Consider the following 21,558-nt stretch of genomic DNA (forward strand, 5'->3'; position numbering starts at 1 on the left):
AATGAGAATGTTCTTTGTTGAAGTATAAGGGATAACATTTTATTCGGTTATAAGAACACAAGTTAAGTAAGTTTATATTGAAGTAGGCGTAGCCCATAAACGTTAGTATTGTTAAAAAGAACGCGTTCGGTGGTGCCGCACCTCGCCGGCACGGTTGAAAGACTACCGTAGGCTTGGGGGCATGATAGTTGGTATCAGAGCTCGGTCGGAGCTGGTGACAGATGAAGATGTCTATCTTGCAGAAATTGGGTTATGAATCCTTCGAAGAATTCGAAGGGAGTCTACTTGAAGAGTCAGAAAGAGTAAAACAAGGATTTGAAGAATGGGGCAAAAGGTTGTTTAAAGCAAAGGATGCTCTTCGTGCCTTGGTTAAGGAAGGGGTTCCTGATAGAGAGGAAGCTCTTCGACTTGCAAAGGAAATAGACTTGATTGAAGCAAAACTCAAGGAGCTCAAGACAAGAAAGGAATTGAACCAAAAGGAAATGAGGCATCTCATAGCCTTGAAGAAGGAAGCTGAGAAAGAACTTCTTCAACCCGATTGGACAATGGAGCAAGGTGAAGTTGCAGATTGTGCCATCAAGGAAGAGGAAGTCGTGATGATCGAGGATGTTGAAGACATGACTACGATGAGGGATGAACTTGAGGCTGATCAAGTTGAACCAGGATCGTGCAGTTTGTCAACATGTATGGATGAGGTCACTCACATGGAGGAGCCTCATGATGATGAAGTAAGTGATGATACTTGTGTTTCATTTGGGCATTTGGGAGATGGACCGTGTGCAGGAAAGGGCAAAGTCGGTTTGCCAAGGCAAGGAGACATCTTACCATGGATGACTATGATGGAACCTTGTATGGAAAAGCAAGGATTGTCAACTATTGCAGAGCTTGTTGGGGCTACTTGTGACCTTATGGTTGAAGGTGCAAAGGCCCTTGACAAGGGTGGGACTTGATGATCGTTGTGGAAGATTGAGACATGCTTTAGCCACATGGAGAATTGGCTAAGTGCCCGTCATGACTCATGGACAGATTGAGGAGGGCACACACTTGTGATGTCTTGGGTGGACTTCTCATGGCCTAGACCAAGAGCAAGTCTTGGTGGACACTTTGGTGGAGGAGCTATGGTGAAGGGACTCATGACATGATGATGGGATGGTTGAGTGACCGAGTTCACCAAACCGAAGATTGGAAAACTTGGATGGACTTGTGAGCAGCTATGAAGTATTCCTACCACATGGGGAGCTAAGGCATTTTGTATGCTTGCTGAGGTGTTGGTTGGGGATGGTTTATGGAGCTCATGATGACACGAGATTGTTGTGACTTTTAGGAACTTCATATGGTGAACTTGGAGGATCTAATGCATTGAGGAGCTGAGGTCAGGAAACTTTGATGCAGTATGGGATGCATACTTTCAAGGTGCATGTATGGGCATGGCTTGGAAGAGTGACTTGATGTAGAAGATCGGTATAAAGCACTTTGGGGTGATGGAGTTACAACGATGATGATGATGATGCTTTGGTGAGACAAGTGCGTACTTGTTTCTATGGAGACTTGAGGGATGGCACATTGCAGATGATGAAGAGGCTTCATGAACCTGAATGGGGCACATCGAGAGTCGGTTTGATATGGACAACATGTTGCAGATGAGATGGATGGAGTTTCCATGGACCTGAGCATGAATTATGGATGGTGAGCTTGGTGGCAGTGGTCACTAGGCCAAGACATAGTGGAGAAAGAGTCTCTACATATGTTGCAAGGATGTTTGCCTTGTGAAGAAAGGTCGACATCCTGAATGATGATGATCTTGGTGGAGAGCTACCGAGATGGTATGTTGTCGAGGACGACAACAATTTCAGGTGGAGGAGAATGTAAGGCCTTCACAATTCGGGCAGGCGAGCGACGGGCGCGCGGCACGACGGGCGCACGATGGTGCGGCAAGCGGGCGGAAGTGCGACGGGCGGGCGCTCCTTGGGCGACGAAGTGCGACGGTCATCCGAGCCTTGTGCGACGAAACTCCGAACTCATGCGACGAATATATGCGACGATATGAGCGACACTTGAAAATACACTAAGTGTTGATCCTTGTTTATATGCGATGGATAAAAGAAGTAGGCCGACTTGTAAAAGAATTACTTGTGGGCATACGTTGAGATATTTAGGGGGTCGGCTTGAGGGCTGCACACCCCTTGAAAACTGCGTGAGATTTCATATAAGTAAATGAGGATGAGACTCATTTGTCACCAACAACTTCACTCTTCATCTCTTGGGTAAAGGGGTAAAACCTGCGCAACTTTGGAAGGGGGAAAACGCATATCTCATGCGTTGTTCAGCCCAAGTGCGAGGTAGACTTATTCTTACGGTTTGAGGTGTTGGAGTTCGGTTGTGGGTTCAGACTTGGATTCTAAGCGCCGGTTTGGACGAGGCAAGTGTGCCGAGGTGCAGGTCGTGTGCAAGACTTGACAAAGTGAGATAGTTGGCCGGGTGGGCAATCTCCTTCGTGCAAGGGTGCATATGATTATGTATAAGGCTGTTTTATGCCTGTTGTAAAATTATTCTAAGTGTTGGCTTGAGGATTGTCAAGTACACTTGTATTGTAAAATTGAAGAAGCTGTTATATAGATTGTTGGGCAGACTTTACCGGGAGTTGCCCCTCCCTTTATACTTGTATTTTTCTCGGTTTATTGTTGATGATTAATGAATGAGAATGTTCTTTGTTGAAGTATAAAGGATAACATTTTATTCGGTTATAAGAACACAAGTTAAGTAAGTTTATATTGAAGTAGGCGTAGCCCATAAACGTTAGTATTGTTAAAAAGAAAGCGTTCGGTGGTGCCGCACCTCGCCGGCACGGTTGAAAGACTACCGTAGGCTTGGGGGCGTGACACCCTGGATGGCCCATTCTCGGAAATCTCCACCAATTAGTACTCCCTGCTCACCGTTCTCTTAAAGGCCTTGCTGACAAATACGGTCCCATTCTCTTTCTCCATTTGGGGTCCGTCCCTGTAGTAGTGGTTTCTTCTTCCGAGAAAGCCACAGAGTTTCTCAAAACTCGTGACTTGATTTTTGCCAGCCGACCTCCAAAAGCCAGTGGGAGATTAATGTTTTACAATTATAAAGATGTGGTCTTCGCTCCCTATGGAGATCACTGGAGGCAAGTGAGAAAAATATGCGTGTTAGAACTGTTGACCGCCAAAAGAATCGAGTCCTTCAAGAGCGTGCGAGAGGAAGAGGTATCTGCGATGATCCATTCAATTTGGGAGAAGAGTAAGAACAGAAGAATGGGAGTGAATATGAGCAAGGCCATCTCTACTCTCTCCTCCAATATTGTTTGGCGAATACTGGCGAGCCGAAAATTTTCTGACAATGATTTGGGTGGCTATTTCAAAGGGTTTAAAGAGCTGTTGGCAGAGTTGACAGCTACGATTAGAGAATTCAACATTGGAGACTTCTTTCCATATTTGGATTGTCTTGATTTGCAAGGTATCAATCGCCGCATGGAGAAGATCCATAAAACATTCGATGAATTCGCAGAGAAAATAATAGACGACCATGTTAATTCTAATCATCTCATGGGCACAGCCTCCTCCAATGGCCAGAAAGAGGCAGACGCAGAGCCTCTTGTTCAAGACTTCGATGTGCTGCTCCATATGGCTGAGACCGACACCAAAATCACAAGGGAAACCATCAAGGCTCTTGTTCTTGTATGGCTCTTGGGTCTCTTTCATTATATTATTTATGACCCTAGATCTTGAACTTCAGTCAACCATCATTATACATTAATTGGATATGTATTTGTGCAGGACATGTTCGCGGGCGGGTTGGAGACAACATCAACTACGTTAGAATGGGCAATGTCTGAGCTGCTCAGGCATCCCCATGCAATGAAGAAAATGCAGAAAGAGATTGAATCGGTCGTTGGCCAAAATGGTAATGTAAAGGAATCGAATCTGGCAACCATGAAATACCTTCACTGTGTGGTGAAAGAGACGCTGCGACTATACCCAGCGGTTCCATTAATGATTCCTCATGAATCTGTAAAGGCTGTGACCGTAGGAGGATACTACATACCTAAGAAAACAACGGTTATGGTAAATGTGTGGGCTATTGGAAGGGATCCCCATGTGTGGGGCGCAGATGCTTCAGAATTCAAGCCAGAAAGATTCATGGGATACGAACATATCAATTTAACAGATCAATCAGACTTCAGTATGATACCGTTCGGGGCAGGAAGGAGAGGATGCCCAGGGGCTTCCATGGCTATTCCTACCATTAAGCTTGCATTGGCTCAGTTGTTGCACACATTTGATTGGAAAGTTGAAGGCGATCCCTCCGAGCTGGATATGAAAGAAGCGTGTGGAGTGACGATTCCAAGACAAGTTCCGCTCTGTGCTTATCCAAGGCCGAGGGCTAGCTTTCCATTATAAACCGTAGGAGAAGGCAAGGGAAACTTTCTTTATCTGCAATGGCGTTCCCACTGTATAGCGCTTGATTATAGTACCTGCATTTCTATCTCTGTACATCTAATTACGTCGAGTTTATTACAAATGCTAGCATTATAGTTATCTAAAAATAATATTAGCATTTTCGATAGGTCTCGATTAATATAAATAACAGCGTATTCTTGATGGAGGGGATGATAATGTTTCGGAGAGAACATAAGGTGGATATTGTAAAAGAATTATAAAGTGTTTTTATAAGGCTGGAGCTAACCAGCCATATATTGGGTATTTAATGCCCTCAGAGCAGCACGCCACTTAGCCCGATAACACGGGAGTGGGCAAATATTATTTAATGCCGAATTTGCCCACTCCCGTGTTATCGCGTTAAGTCGCGCGCTGCTCTGAGGACATTAAATATCCAATATATGGCTGGTTAGCTCTTTCCTTTTTATAATATTGTAAGAGGATTGAAAAGTTTATATATATATATATTTATTTATTGAGATTAATTATATTCCAATAATATAGGGTTATTTGGAATAAGTGGTTAATCATGAATATATGATGTGTAAAATGTTTTCAATAAATAATGATTTTTTTTATTAAAGTGTATATTTATTTATTTTTTAAAATATAGGAAAAAGTTTATATAAGTATAAGTAAATATATATATTATTAAGATAAAATATATATCATAAACATTAAAAATGAGTATTTCATAATTTAGTAAATTAATTCATTATAAAATTAATAAAAAAATTATTTTATTTTATTTAAAAATATTAATATTTAATACCATTCAAAAATATTATATAACTATTTCATAAATATAAATATAATCCAATTTCATATATATATAAATACACTTACCATTCCACCACCATGTTACTAAAATGTTAAAATATTCAAAAACTTATATCTATTATCTGAGGTTTATTACTTACTACCATTCCACCATGTGAGTAAACTATTAAAATATGCAAAAACTTATATCTATTATCTCAGATTTATTACTTACTGACACATCTTTCACATAATATATTCTTGATTGAATCAGTGATATTACATATTCAAATAAATTGAATGTTTAAAATATTTTTTAATATATTATATGAATAATATTAAATTTATGATTTTATTTTATTTTTTATTTTTTCATGTAAAAAATCGAATTATAGTAATTTTAATTATATATTAATTAAATTTTTTAATTATAATTTTATTACAAATTTAATTGTGAAAAGTAGATTGTTTAATGGGTTTTGGATAAATGTGTAGATGTAATTCGTGTGTTATTAAGGCATTTTTAGATGTTGAGTTATTGGTTCAATTTTTTTTTTGCTCTATTTGAGTGTTATTCTTGGACATGACCATAGGTATTATCCTTAGACACAACCACGATATAACCTCACCATTATCATACTCTAAAAAAATGTAAAAAGAAAATTTAGTCAAAAATATAATTTTATAATGGTTAAAGATATTTAACTCTAAAATTTATATTTAGTACTTATTTCACTATACATTCATTAGTGAAATATATATTTATACTTTAATAATAGAACTTTATAATAGATAAATATGTCAGCTTATCAAACAATAAAATTTTTTAGCAAAGGAATATTTTATTTTTATGAAATTATATGCTACATTTACATTCTTATTTTTTTTAATTTATATTTTCCTTCTATAAAAAATTTTTATAATGATTTAGTAAAATTATATAAAAATTTAAAATATTCAAACTATAAAAAATACTAAACCCGAATGAATACGTCAATCATTGATCGACTACACTATATTAATCACTTTTTCTTTTATATATATATAAAATACTTTTCAATATAATTTTTACTTCCAAATATCTTAACATATATCTTACCTACATATATCTTAACATATATCTTACTTTGACCATTGCCAAATTTGATGAAGGATGAAAAACATGTTTTCCATTCATTTTTTAGAAAAATATAATAGGAAATTCACAAGAAATACAAGGTTTTCTTACTCTTATATCTAATCAAATATTAATGAAAATATCATCATTAATATTAAGTTAATAACACTTTACAATTAATAAAATATCATCATTAATATTAAGTTAATAACACTTTACAATAAAATATAATATAAAATTCACTACACATAAAAGAATCATTTACTTTCCTATCTAATAAAATATTGTCATTATTATTAAATTAATAACACTTATATAAATATAAAAATAATATATATAATTGTTTTTAATATTTTTATTAAAATATTTTGTAAAATTTAAAATATTTTAATAAAAGTAATCATATTACAAACAACTCTCAGTCACTTGCCCATTCATAAATCTATTGAACTTCTATCTTAAATAAAGTTTCAATCACAATTATGAATGGTATTTAACTTCTAACAAAATAAGTTTACATAATAATAAACTATATATATCAATTGTAATAATATTCTTATTAATTAATCTGTTAGTGATAGGTACTCCACTAATTAATTAAACAATGTAAGTAAGATATGTTTTTTTTTGACTCATACACAAAGTTGCAAAGTTTCTAAATACATGTTAAATTACAACACACTAAAATATTTATATTTTATGCTCATAGTAAAGACCATGATCCATAATTAGTTGCATGTACATCTTTTCTCTTTTCAAAATCATATTTCTATCAAACTTACTCTCGTTGTTGTAAATGGTGTGGAGACCCACGAATCTGGTTTAGTTTGCGGCCATGGGAAAACAAGGATAAACATTATATTGGTAAACCAGTTCCAAATTAATCAGGTTCATTCAATCCAGGAAAAAAAAACAACTTTTAGTATATTTGTAATGTCCCTAAATAACTCGGTGAAAACTAGACAGTAAGTAGTAATTCTTTTAAAAAGATTACGAATTAGTTTAAAAATAATTCCTGGTATTCATGAAACTAATTATGGAGAATATTTTGGGAATGGTGCATGGAACCCATTCGTCCTCTCCACGGGTAATAACTGATTCTTGGTATTCTGTTTGGAGCACTAATTCCATGCTACGGATTATTATTAAATTGGAAACCTGGTGTTGGTTGGGGGGCGCTAAAAAAACGAGTTGGTTATCATGAAAGTCGGGACCTTAACGCTTCATTGAAGGGGAGATCTGAATGCCTCTACTTGTCGGGGGGATGCGTTTCAAAAGCTACAGAGTATTTAGATTTTTATGGTAATGGAAGTCTCAGTTACGGAAGAGTTCTTCTCAGTGGATGCATTTTGGAATATGCCACGTCCAGCTTCTCACTGGATGCGTTTTGGATCTTTGCGTTGTGCAATAACATTAAAGTAAACGACACAGAGGCAAAGGGTGTCATGGATTGGAAACTGCCTCTCTTTTGCAGAGGCTTATCGATAATGCTGTGTCCAGTTCTCTGGGTTACAGTGTAGTGAGTGATCATGGGGTTTATTCTCTGGCTGAATGTTGGAGAATACCTAATATGACTCGGTGTAGTCAGTGCCTAAACATTACGTTCGATTATTTGGGCTCCTGCCCAGCTGGTACCAGCCAAGGATTGGCCTTCTTCGATAACTGTCTAATTCGTTATGACAGCTACAAGTTTTACAATGATGGTGTGCCTCTGTTCAAAGCCGTAAATGGAAGTGGAAATAAAAGTGGTCCTTCTATACCAGCATCGAGGCCAATGGCGATGAGGATGTCGAAGGATAGAAAGATAAGTTGACCTCGTGTAATATTCTTTGTTTATGTGCAGCAAGAGAATGTTTAAATTACATGTTTTCTTAGTAGAAAATTTGTTGATGCATGCAGATAGAAATGATTATTGGATGTATTTTCTTGGTGAGGAAAACATATGATAATGCATGCGGTGAAGGATTATCATTATGGCTGCTATTCACGAAGATGTATCTTGGAAAATAGGAACCTAGTCTTGATTCTTTCCTCGGTTTACATGAGCTAACGAGTTAGAACTCTTAAAGAGAGTTATGCATTAGTAAACATTGTGGAGGTCAAACAGTGTTATTTGGATATATATATATATATATGCTAGTTAGCTAGTATGTTATGCGTGCTCATGCATATGATGTCATAAGATCTCTTTAGAGGTTGATTAATGTTTGAATAATATTGCAACTAATCTTGTTGCCAAGATTGTTGATGACTGCATTGACAGGTAACGATGGCAGACGGTGCCAGAGGGAAGTGATGTTTAATATTATGGCATGAAAGGATTATTCGTCCATGCAGATGAGTTCAAGCTGCAGTATTGTCCATTGCTAGAACAATTATGCCACAAGGAATGCTGCATGTGGCGGTATGTAAATAAAAGATTACATGTAAATTGTATTAGCTTTTAGCTAGTTATGGGACAGCTTAATGATAATTCATTGTAAAGATTTTAAGACAATGGTTAAGGGATGGAATCCCTTATAAACCATTGAGTGAGGGGTGAAAACCCTCACGAGCGTTTAATAATAAGATTAAACATTTGCTGGTTTTCACCCTACGGGGTTTCCAGGGTATATCCGTGTTCAATGGTGTGATTGATGTGATTGCTTTATGTGTCCGTTGATATTGATGGATCCTTTATGATGATGGCTCTTTATTTGATGTGACAACCATAAATGTCTTAGTACATGATTATCTAAAATGGTTAACGATATCAAGAAATGGATGCATGGATTCATAAGACAGTTTGTGTTATTACAGTGATGGTTAAAGCTTACGCAATGGTTATGAAAATTACTGTCTTTGATGGCAATTTACTTGATGTACTAATGAATAGTATATTTAATGGTTAGTGATGGTTTGTGGAGTTGTGAATTGATTAATTACTTGTGGTAATTGTATAAAAAAAATTCTAACTCCCTACTTTGACATGCGAGGTTACCGGGGCATGTGACAAGTGGTATCAGAGCTAAAGGTTGCAGTACTGGCACCTTTGGGAATTGGTAAGCGGAAAGGATATGGAGGTACGCCATCAGTAGGCATTATCTCAGGTATGAGTTTAATCGTTCACATATTCATTTATGTAGTACACTACTTTTGGCATGATAGGTGTGATTCATGATTATAACTGCTTTGAGTAGCAAGTAATAAAGTTGTTGCATAACTACGTTCATAACGTTAAATTCCTGATGAGGATAAAAGACAATGAAACTTTTGTCACACCTAAGAACAATATTGAGTACTCATTACATTCATGAACAACATTGAACACTCATTGAGGGAAGTGACAATCAACTACCAAGTTTGATTTGCAAATATGGCAGTAACAATGATGCATTCAATGAACAAAATTGAAGTTACAATGAACAAAACTTAATGAGTCAATGCATGAATATAAATTAGGGGAACATCCTTGAATAGGATGAAAAATTGTTTTAAAAAGGAAATTAGAAGAACCCCTTTAGATATTGAAAACATACAATGAGTCAAGCAGCGAGACTTGATTGTCATAACTAACTTTTGATTCAGTCTTGTCATGGATGCATGAAGACGATTGGTAGTTGAGATTGGTTAGTGTTGTATGACTAACCCATAGAACTTATATGCATTAATTCAATTGGACTAAGATTGTTACAATTTGTAAACAAGTGAAGGTTGATTGATGTCACATGCATGGAATGTGTGTATGAAGATTTTTACTCTCTCTGTGCTATAGTCCAGTTGTTCATGAGAAGAGTTCTTAATTTTATTCACCATGAGAATGCATGATGAATAGTATATGCTTATGTCTTAATAGATTTAATGATGATTACCCTCTAATTAAGTGAAATCCATTAGCATGGTATGTGTTTATCATTACTTGTTGAGAGATAAAAACCATTGGAGCCTCGATTTAATGATGGTTGAATTTATCTCTACTATGGGAATGATGGATTTCTTATGCATGTTGCATTCCAGTGTGAACTTAATTGGAGAGGCATGTTCGGTGGGTAACATTTCTAGGACCCATTCATGGTATAATTACATGTGATAATTATACATAAATAGACTACCTGTGTTAATACAATTGTCAGTAAACTCTAACTACCTTCCCCAACTATAGATGCTTCCAAAGGAAATGGAAGCAAGGAGAAGGAGGAAGACCGTGCTGTAGGGACAGACGGAGATAGGAAAAAGAAATCGCTATGTCTGGTGGTGACCAGATAGCACAAGCTTTGAGTGTCAGAATCTTGCAGAAGACGCTAAGTCTGGGGTTGACTAGATAGCGCTAGATGTGCATATGAGTATTCCTTTGACCATGCTTAAGGAGTTGGAAAATGTGTGTTGATGTTAATGATTTTCGTAATGTCTCCTTGAACTCATTATTCTGAAATGGTCACATAGTAGAGTTATGATAGTTGTTGCATCTAGCATCAAGTGGTAACTCTGGTGCATGTGTGACACTTAGGAGATCATGCTTCTAAATGCATAAGTAGAGTAATTGCTCCTGGTAAGGGTGGGTTAATTTGTTAGCTATGCATGTTGATCCAAGGACAAGACAGGTAACTTGCTCACTTTCTTGAGGAACACATATGAATGTTTTAAATGATTTCTTAGTAGAGAAAGTATTTGAATGCATGCAATAAAAGAATAGTTCTTTTATAGATTTTCTTGGTAAAGGAAATGTGTTAAGGCATGCAGTTAAAGATTGATTATTTTATATACTTTCTTAATAAAGAAAATAGGTAGTTCCTATTAGGAAGACTCCACGTGAGTCTTGTGTGTGAATGCTTGTCTCTCGTCTACAAAATCCTTGCTAAATATAGCCAAAGTATCCTCTTGAGAAAAGAGGATGAGGCATATAAATGTCCTGAGGACAAAGCATGGAAGGTGGCCAAGTTTCTTGAATTAAAATATGTATCTTTATTTGATAAAGGCTTCTTGGAAAATATATATATATATATATATATATATATATATATATATATATATATATATATATATATATATATATGCTAATTGCATTATGATTCTAGTTAGTTTCTAAGTTCTAGTGAAATGATTATGCATTACATGCATGATAAGATAGCTAAAGATGTGCTTCTAGGCACATAGATATGCATTTCTAACTTTCTTGAAGAAAGAGTGTATTATATATATACTTAAATATAGTTTCATTCTAGAAGAGTGTGCATACTTCATGTATGAAGATGAAGGATTTTATGAGAATTTTCTTGAAAATAAGAATAGAGGTTCTTTCCTTAAAAACACATTAGAATAGTGTTCATACAAGAACCAAAATCCTTGCTTGTCTCATGAAAAGAACTATGTGCATTGAAGTAAAGTAATTGTGTTAGGAGAACACATGTTGCATATTGGTAGCTATTGTGAGTTTGGAATTACGAGTCTGTGTGTACTTAGAGAAAGTGGTCATGTTAGCTTTCTTGAAAATAATAATCTCTTGGAGAGATTGTCTTGTTGGATGAGTGGTGTTGATTGCTTGATTTTGATGCATAAAGGATAAGTAAACCTTGTTTTTGTATCTTGATTTTTATGCGTAAAGATGCATATCTTTAATGATTCCTTGAAAGGGAATCTTGAGAAACCCTCGTATAGGAAGATGGAAGAATGAGGTTAAAATGACTTCCTTTAAGAAAGAGGTATGTAGTTTTTTGTATGAAATGATGGTAGTATTCTAGTGAAGGGAATATGTGTTGCATACATTAAAGAAGGCTTATATGATAAGCAATGGTATGCACAAAGATTAGTCATTATGACATAGAGTTATGATCTTTATATGTTAGAGAGATTATGTTTAATTACATTAACAATGCATGACCCAAGCTAGCCATAGTAAACGTAAGATAATACTCCATTAATGATGATTTGAATTGGAACAACAGACTATGGCAAAATTGGGAATGCTGAGAGTATTAACTCAACTGTTGTTTACATTTATACATTAATGAGTATTTGCATATGCTTTTATACCTGACAATATTGTATGCATGAACATTCTTGGAAATGGAATACGTGTTAACTGATGCATATTTATAACTAACGTTGCTGATGGGATTAAGTAGTGGTAGCTTAATGGCAACAAGAAAACTCATCACATAAATTGCTGCAATATGAAATGCAATTACAAATAAGAGAGAATGATGTTATATGATATGCATGAATTATGTTATTTGGAAAATTTGCATGCATACAATGTGTATGATGGATATGTTTCCCATCAATCTTGATGTTGTGGACCCATGTTGGGGGTTAAGTGTAAATGCATGGTATACATGCATGTTTGTTGTGCTAATGATAATGTTCATATGGTTCATTGTGTAAATTACTTGGAGAAAGAGTAATAAAAGAGAAATTTAACATGCCAGAGAGTTGCGGATAGTTGGGTTGATGACAGTTACTTGCCCGGAGGGGTTGATTGTACTTGTCTGCCCGGATTGTGAAAGGCTTGAATGCCTTGGGTTGATGACAGTTACCTGCCCGAAGGGGTTGATGGTACTTGTCTGCCTGGATTTTGAAAGGCTTGAATGCCTTGGGTTGATGGCAGTTACCTGCCCGGAGGGGTTGATGGTACTTGTCTGCCCAGATTTACTCTTCCTGGAATTCTTGAGCTGGTTGGCCAGTGGAATTCCATGTTAGACCTAGTAAGGTCTCTATCAAAGAAACTGTCTGGATGTGAAAATGACTCGATTTGGTTGTGGAAACCAGTTCCCATGGGTTGGGAATTCTTTAGTCCATTGTGGTCTCATGGCTAAAGGAATTAACTAATCAACTGTATGTTATGTTAAAAATGAAGTTTACATATAGTTGTGTAAAATATGTTATGTACATTTAACAGAAAATGAGCTTAGTGCTCGATAAGGAGTAATTGGAAATTATAATTCCTTTATTGTATTATTAATCTTGTAAACGTCTTCGTAGGGGCTAAGACCATTTTCAAATAATGCAGTGATTGACTGTTTTGATGATTAGAGAGCTAGGTGCTCTTTTGGTACATCTAGAAGCACTTTGCGGATGTCTTTAGTGCGAATTCGTTCAGTGTACACGTGCGAAGTGATTTATCAATTGATGATTAGCATTAGTGCTCTTTAAGTACTTTTAAAAGTACTGAGATTTAGAAATCATCTAATATTGCACAATTGATTGATAGTCAAACATATTTCATTTGACTCAAAATATATTGACTAATGCGATTGAATCTGTTAGTCATATATTCCAGGAATTACTTACCGTGGAGGAATGAAGAGTTTTCCAACCACTATTAAAATGCTTACATGAAAGTATTCATGGTTTTCAAAATAGATGGTAAGTAATGGTAAGTTGACACAAAGAATTGTTATCATGAATGAATAAGGGCCAAGTGGTGGCGATTAGAAGTTGCATATTTTTGCAATTACGAATGCTTATGTTTATTGATGCTTATAATTAATGATATTTCTTATGACTATATCATTACTATTTTGTTGGTTGTCATTCCCTGGAATGACAACTTTGATTTTAAAGAGGAAGGATCACATTTTTTGTGGTTTAGATGGTATATCAATAAGTAAAATCTCAAGTTCTCAATGAAAGATGAACACCGAGGACGGTGTTCCTGTTAAGGGGGGGAGTATGTAATGTCCCTAAATAACTCGGTGAAAACTAGACAGTAAGTAGTAATTCTTTTAAAAAGATTACGAATTAGTTTAAAAACTAATTCCTGGTATTCATGAAACTAATTATGGAGAATATTTTGGGAATGGTGCATGGAACCCATTCGTCCTCTCCACGGGTAATAACTGATTCTTGGTATTCTGTTTGGAGCACTAATTCCATGCTACGGATTATTATTAAATTGGAAACCTGGTGTTGGTTGGGGGGCGCTAAAAAAACGAGGTGGTTATCATGAAAGTCGGGACCTTAACGCTTCATTGAAGGGGAGATCTGAATGCCTCTACTTGTCGGGGGGATGCGTTTCAAAAGCTACAGAGTATTTAGATTTTTATGGTAATGGAAGTCTCAGTTACGGAAGAGTTCTTCTCAGTGGATGCATTTTGGAATATGCCACGTCCAGCTTCTCACTGGATGCGTTTTGGATCTTTGCGTTGTGCAATAACATTAAAGTAAACGACACAGAGGCAAAGGGTGTCATGGATTGGAAACTGCCTCTCTTTTGCAGAGGCTTATCGATAATGCTGTGTCCAGTTCTCTGGGTTACAGTGTACTGAGTGATCATGGGGTTTATTCTCTGGCTGAATGTTGGAGAATACCTAATATGACTCGGTGTAGTCAGTGCCTAAACATTACGTTCAATTATTTGGGCTCCTGCCCAGCTGGTACCAGCCAAGGATTGGCCTTCTTCGATAACTGTCTAATTCGTTATGACAGCTACAAGTTTTACAATGATGGTGTGCCTCTGTTCAAAGCCGTAAATGGAAGTGGAAATAAAAGTGGTCCTTCTATACCAGCATCGAGGCCAATGGCGATGAGGATGTCGAAGGATAGAAAGATAAGTTGACCTCGTGTAATATTCTTTGTTTATGTGCAGCAAGAGAATGTTTAAATTACATGTTTTCTTAGTAGAAAATTTGTTGATGCATGCAGATAGAAATGATTATTGGATGTATTTTCTTGGTGAGGAAAACATATGATAATGCATGCGGTGAAGGATTATCATTATGGCTGCTATTCACGAAGATGTATCTTGGAAAATAGGAACCTGGTCTTGATTCTTTCCTCGGTTTACATGAGCTAACGAGTTAGAACTCTTAAAGAGAGTTATGCATTAGTAAACATTGTGGAGGTCAAACAGTGTTATTTGGATATATATATATATATGCTAGTTAGCTAGTATGTTATGCGTGCTCATGCATATGATGTCATAAGATCTCTTTAGAGGTTGATTAATGTTTGAATAATATTGCAACTAATCTTGTTGCCAAGATTGTTGATGACTGCATTGACAGGTAACAATGGCAGACGGTGCCAGAGGGAAGTGATGTTTAATATTATGGCATGAAAGGATTATTCGTCCATGCAGATGAGTTCAAGCTGCAGTATTGTCCATTGCTAGAACAATTATGCCACAAGGAATGTTGCATGTGGCGGTATGTAAATAAATGATTACATGTAAATTGTATTAGCTTTTAGCTAGTTATGGGACAGCTTAATGATAATTCATTGTAAAGATTTTAAGACAATGGTTAAGGGATGGAATCCCTTATAAACCATTGAGTGAGGGGTGAAAACCCTCACGAGCGTTTAATAATAAGATTAAACATTTGCTGGTTTTCACCCTACGGGGTTTCCAGGGTATGTCCGTGTTCAATGGTGTGATTGATGTGATTGCTTTATGTGTCCGTTGATATTGATGGATCCTTTATGATGATGGCTCTTTATTTGATGTGACAACCATAAATGTCTTAGTACATGATTATCTAAAATGGTTAAGGATATCAAGAAATGGATGCATGGATTCATAAGACAGTTTGTGTTATTACAGTGATGGTTAAAGCTTACGCAATGGTTATGAAACTTACTGTCTTTGATGGCAATTTACTTGATGTACTAATGAATAGTATATTTAATGGTTAGTGATGGTTTGTGGAGTTGTGAATTGATTAATTACTTGTGGTAATTGTATAAAAAAAATTCTAACTCCCTACTTTGACATGCGAGGTTACCGGGGCATGTGACAATATTTAATGGTGAAAATCTTTTATTTATACTTTTAATACATTATTGGAACTCTAAAATGTATATTTTGTATTTAAATACGGTCTCATTTCATATCCATGGTGAAATGTGAGTCTACAAAATCGAAGGATGTAATTTTGCAATTCTTGAGTATGCTAACTAACTCATTAGTGGGGTTATTTGATAGAAGGAATTTTGGATTTTTGTTTTTTTTTAATAAATTGTATTTTGAATATATATATATATATATATATATATATATATATATATATATATATATATAATTTTATTTTAGTGATTTAAGAATATTTTATAACAAATATAGTGATTTAATGATGTATAAATTAATAATATTTAATATAGAAAAATAGTTTTATAGTTAAAATATTTTTGAATATCTATAGATTTGTATTTTTAACCTATTTCAAAAATTATATTTAATAGTTATATATAGCCTTACTACTTATCCCTGTGTGCTTACAAAATCTCAGGACATAATTTTGCAATTGTTGAATATGCCAAATAACTCATCAATGGAGTTATTTGATAGTGGGAAATGCTACTTATCCACGTGTGTTTACAAAATCCAAGGATACAATTTTGCAATTGTTAAATATGCCAGACAACTCATCAATGGAATTATTTGGTAGTTGGAGATTTTTCAATACTTCGTGATGTTTAATACTAAATATAAAGTATTAATGTTACAAGGCCTCTAAACTATCTTACTAAAGTTCATCAAATCAAAGGAGAGTGAAAAAATCAATATTTAACTACACAAGTTGATCATACTGTGATACCAATAGATATAGGTTGTTTGATCATATTTTCCAATATTTTTCTAAAGAGATTTTGCATCAAATTATACCGAGCATATATCCTACCCTAGTCATGGCCAAAATTTGATAAAAGATGAAAAACAATACTTTCAGCCATTTTGGAAAGGGAAAAAATAGCTAGTTAGAGTGTGAATACAATATGAAATTCACTACACATAAAAGGTTCTACAACAAAGGGCACTCTATATTATTCTTTTAGGGTATATATTAATAATATGTTTTCACATGGTTGATTAACTTCAACAAAAATATTAATATTAAAATCATATTTTAACATGTATTTAAAAAGAAAAGCATTATTTTATTAACATTTCTAAGTACTTGTTTGTTAATAGATCCAATGAACTTTTATCTCTTAACATGAGTTCCTAATCATAATCATGGATGATGTTCAACTTCAAACGAGAGGGGATTATCTAATCTATAAAGAACCACAACACTAAAGATATATGTAGGTGCAACAAGAGGACCTCGATTCTTAACGACATACTTAATAAATTTTCTACCTTCAATGTGTTTGGGTGTGTTAGTAGTGGGTGTTTGAGTGTATTAGTGGTGGGAATTTTATGTCATTGTTTAGATAATAAAATTAAGATATAATATTTTGATTATCACAAATTATTGTCAAGTATGTCAATAGTTGCTAAACTACAATACAAACTACATAATTTTGATTTCTCATTTTTCGTTAAAATCATGAAGCATCAATTGTAGGTAAATCTTACTTCTAGATGTAGTCATGTTTCCATGGAACCTACTCTTGGTAGCAATTTTGTAAAGACCTATGAGTTTGGTTTCATTTTTCCATAAGAAGATAGAGATGAACATGATTGGAACATCCTTACAAGTATCGATCAAATTGGAAGGATGGATTATAATGATGAAAATGACAAAGGAGATTTTAACCTTTTATTTTTAAAATATAGTGGGTGTTTTATTAATCCTTACCAAATTCCATAATAAATTGACCCATTCATTCGAATTTTCCCTTTTCATTTTGGTGGTTGTGAATTGACACTTTTTCATTAATGTAGTAGGGGTGGCTCTTAACAAAGCTAAAGGGAACCTTCACAAGGCAAAGGATGAGGTTCAACATAGGTGACAGTTACCACATTGATGTTTGTGATTATGAAAGGCTTCATCAATATTTGAACCACGAGCATAAAGATGAAGAAGAAAGTTGAATTCCACTACTAATTGGGTAGTAACAATTTTAAGATGACTAAAGTGAAGATGATGAAGCTATGAGTGATTGAATCAAGGGCATAGGGAATTGGTGGTAATGGTGACAAATAAGGGTGATGAAGCTACCCATAGTTGAATTCAAAGACATTGAGACCTAGAGTGAGTGGTCTATCTTAACTAATTTTCTAATTACCTATGAATAACAATATTATAATTTTTTTATCAATTTAATGATTTTATACTCTATTAAGCGGGAACCGCTCCCAAGACGTGGGAAACCTATTCCAGTGGTTCCCACGCTCCCGAGAGCTTTGGAACTTTATGGAAACATTAACTTTTGAGCAGGGGCTGCAATGGGAGCTGTGTAAAGTTCTAGGAGCTTTGAAGACTATTTTTTTTTGGAGTTTCAGCGTTTCCTTAGGTTGGGGAATAGAAAGCCTGTAGAGAAATATGTTGAACTGCCCACAAACCATGATCCTATGTTGAAACCTTTGTAGGAAGAAAGCCCAAATGACATCCTTAACATTGATATCCTTATTTGACAAACTGGAGCTATATCTTGATGGGCTAAGGAAGCATGTGGCACCTTAACATAAGAGCAATATCTGGGATGTCATGTGATGAGTATTGATTTTGTTGTTTATGTATATATATCACAGAAGATTGTGTGGACATATTGTATGTGGTACTCAATGCTTAAACATTAGTGTTGTTTTTTTCTCTTAAGAAATATGATAATGAACTTGACATTTTACATATATAAAAGGGAGAGACTCAGGGAGAGAGACAACTAGAGAATATATTTATATATAAAAGCGATTATATATTTAAATTGATTTTAATATTTGAATATTTCGATTCAATATTAATTTTGATTATTATATAAATTATATAATTAAAAAATATTTCTATTTTTATATTTTATATTATTTTATTATATAATATGACTGCTCCCAATTAGCCATTTCATATAAATATTGGAAAAACCTCAAACCGTTTTGAACACCCAAACCCAAATTCCAAAAACTTATACAACATAACTTTTTTATATTTTCATAAATATTAAAAAAACCATATAAATGCTACTATAATATTATATAATTTTCTAATAATTAATATATTTATATCTAAACCCATTTCAATTTATCTTTCATTTATTAAAAAAATATAATTTAAACATAATGGTCCACTAGATGATTTATGTTTAAACTTATTTCTTAATGTTAAGAGTGCATGGCATGGATTTTCATTTTTTCAACATAATGATCTTACTAGACGATTTATGTTGAAAATTATTCTTAATGTTGAGGTGAATGGGATGGATTTTCAATGTGCATTTGCTCTGGTTTAATGGCTGGCTCAGAGTTATTTGCTCTGGTTTAATGGCTGCCTTAGAGTTATTTGCTCTGGTTTAATGGCTGGCTGGCTTAGAGTTATTTGCTCTGGTTTAATGGCTGGCTAAGAGTTATTAGATAAAATGAACATTTTCTTTTATTTTAAAAATATTAATAAAAAAATAATTATAATTATAAATATAATATTTATATGGTAATAATTTTTTTTATATTAAAGGAAGATGTGTTTTTATTTGGAAGAGTGAAATTTTATTTCTTTATAAACTACTAATTCATTATTCTAAGTAGCCTAGTTTTCCTTAAATAATAATGACGAGCCACCCTGCATTCACAAATAGCAAGTTTTCTCACTTTTAAAATAACCAATAATTTTTTTAATTATTAAATTTGAATTGGTATTAATCATAATGTTGGGTAGAGAAATAGGGTCTAGAGTATATCCTAAAATTGTTTGTTTCAGATTAAAGAAATAGGTTAATAGCCCAAGACTTCTAGTCATTAGCATGAGTGAAAGTAGCAAGCCCAAGACCAACAAGAATTTAACAAGAGTGAAACTCTATCCCCTTCTAAACATGTGGTAAGTAATTCTTCCTAGCGTGATTTTCCTTAAATAATAATAATGAAATTACAATCATTCACACTAGTAATCAATAATAGCTGTCCCTAAACAACTAAGTTATAATAAATTTAGTATTTTCTTATTTTCAAAATTAACATTAAATAGAAATAATTTACGTGCAAAATGTTGCTGCCAAAATTTATATTAAACTCAATAAAATTTATACAGTAAAAATTACAGGACCTTAAGATTACAAACATTTCTTCGTAGATAAGAATATCAGGGTTTACCACGTTTAAGTCTAAAATCTTTTGAATATTATGCAATTCGGTGAGCGAAAGATGTTCATTGTCGACCTAAAACCCTTGAATACCCTTTCTGAAATACAGCCAACGGTATAAAATAATGCATGCTACACCTCTTCATCGAACGCGTGGTTTGAAATTTATTCACAACAGACGAACTTCGAAGTAATGTGTCGGAATTTTGCGTGCAGCTAAAAAAATTGAGTGAAGTTGACTGTTACTGACTTCCACGTTCTGAGTGTCTGGCGATACTTTATTATGCGGTATATGATAATGTAGATTTAATATTATAAATGATTGTGATTATTATGAGAAAAACAGGCGCCATTCAATACACATGCAAACAAGATTGGCGGCTGATAGATCCCATTACCAGGCAGAATCAGTCGTCATATATCCTAATACCTCTTTCCTAACACCAAACCATTAATATGTGACCAATTTTAATTAGTTCCATAAACATGTTTTAGATTAATTTCTCCTCTGATTTCAAATTTCAATTTTATAGTTAAAAATCAATTATATTACTATATTTTTGCCTCTGTATTAACCCAGCGAAATTTCAATAATTACTCTCTCCCCTGTATTAAAAATAAAAGTTTCAATTGTTGATGTTTTCACATTTATATGAACACTTATCAAGGTTAATGACATCAAAGAAAAACTACTACTCTTCTTATTATGAAACCCAAAAGAACAAATGGATATTAATAAATTGCTATTTTAATTACATTAGCATCCTTTCTATTAGAATTGGGCACTTTAATGATTCTACTAATTAAAAAATTGAATGGGATTTTATACCGTAATTACAACACTTACAAACATTTCATCGTAGATAAAAATATCAGAGTTTACAATGTTTAAGTCTAAAACTTTTCAATATTAGGGAAGGCGGTGAGCGAAAGATGTTCAATGTCTAACTAAACCCTTGAATACTTTTTCTGAAATACAGCCAACGGTATATGATAATGTATGGTCCCCCTCTTCATCGGACGTGTGGTTTGAAATTTATTCACAACCGGCGTACTTCGAAGTCATGTGTCGGAATTTTGCGTGCAGCTAGAAATTTGAGTGTAGTTAATTGTCACTGACTTCCACGTTCTGAGTGTCTGTCGATACTTTATTACGCTATATATGATAATGTAGATTTAACAATATAAATGATTGTGATTATTATGAAAAAAGCTAGCGGGATGCAATACACATACAAATCCCTGAAACAAGATTGGCGGTTGATAGATCCCATTCCAGGGCAGAATCAGTGG

At 34.3% G+C, this 21,558-nt stretch overlaps 1 pseudogene; it reads left to right on the forward strand.

The window, feature by feature from the left end:
* Positions 1-227: 227 nt before the first annotated feature.
* On the forward strand, positions 228-4,550 carry LOC149252080 (cytochrome P450 750A1 pseudogene; annotated as a pseudogene).
* Positions 4,551-21,558: the final 17,008 nt, after the last annotated feature.

This window comes from Pinus tabuliformis, chromosome 7 (genome assembly GCF_031772625.1).
Source record: "Pinus tabuliformis cultivar Carrire ecotype Pingquan chromosome 7, CPIR1, whole genome shotgun sequence".
In the NCBI taxonomy this organism is placed as follows: Eukaryota; Viridiplantae; Streptophyta; class Pinopsida; order Pinales; family Pinaceae; genus Pinus; species Pinus tabuliformis.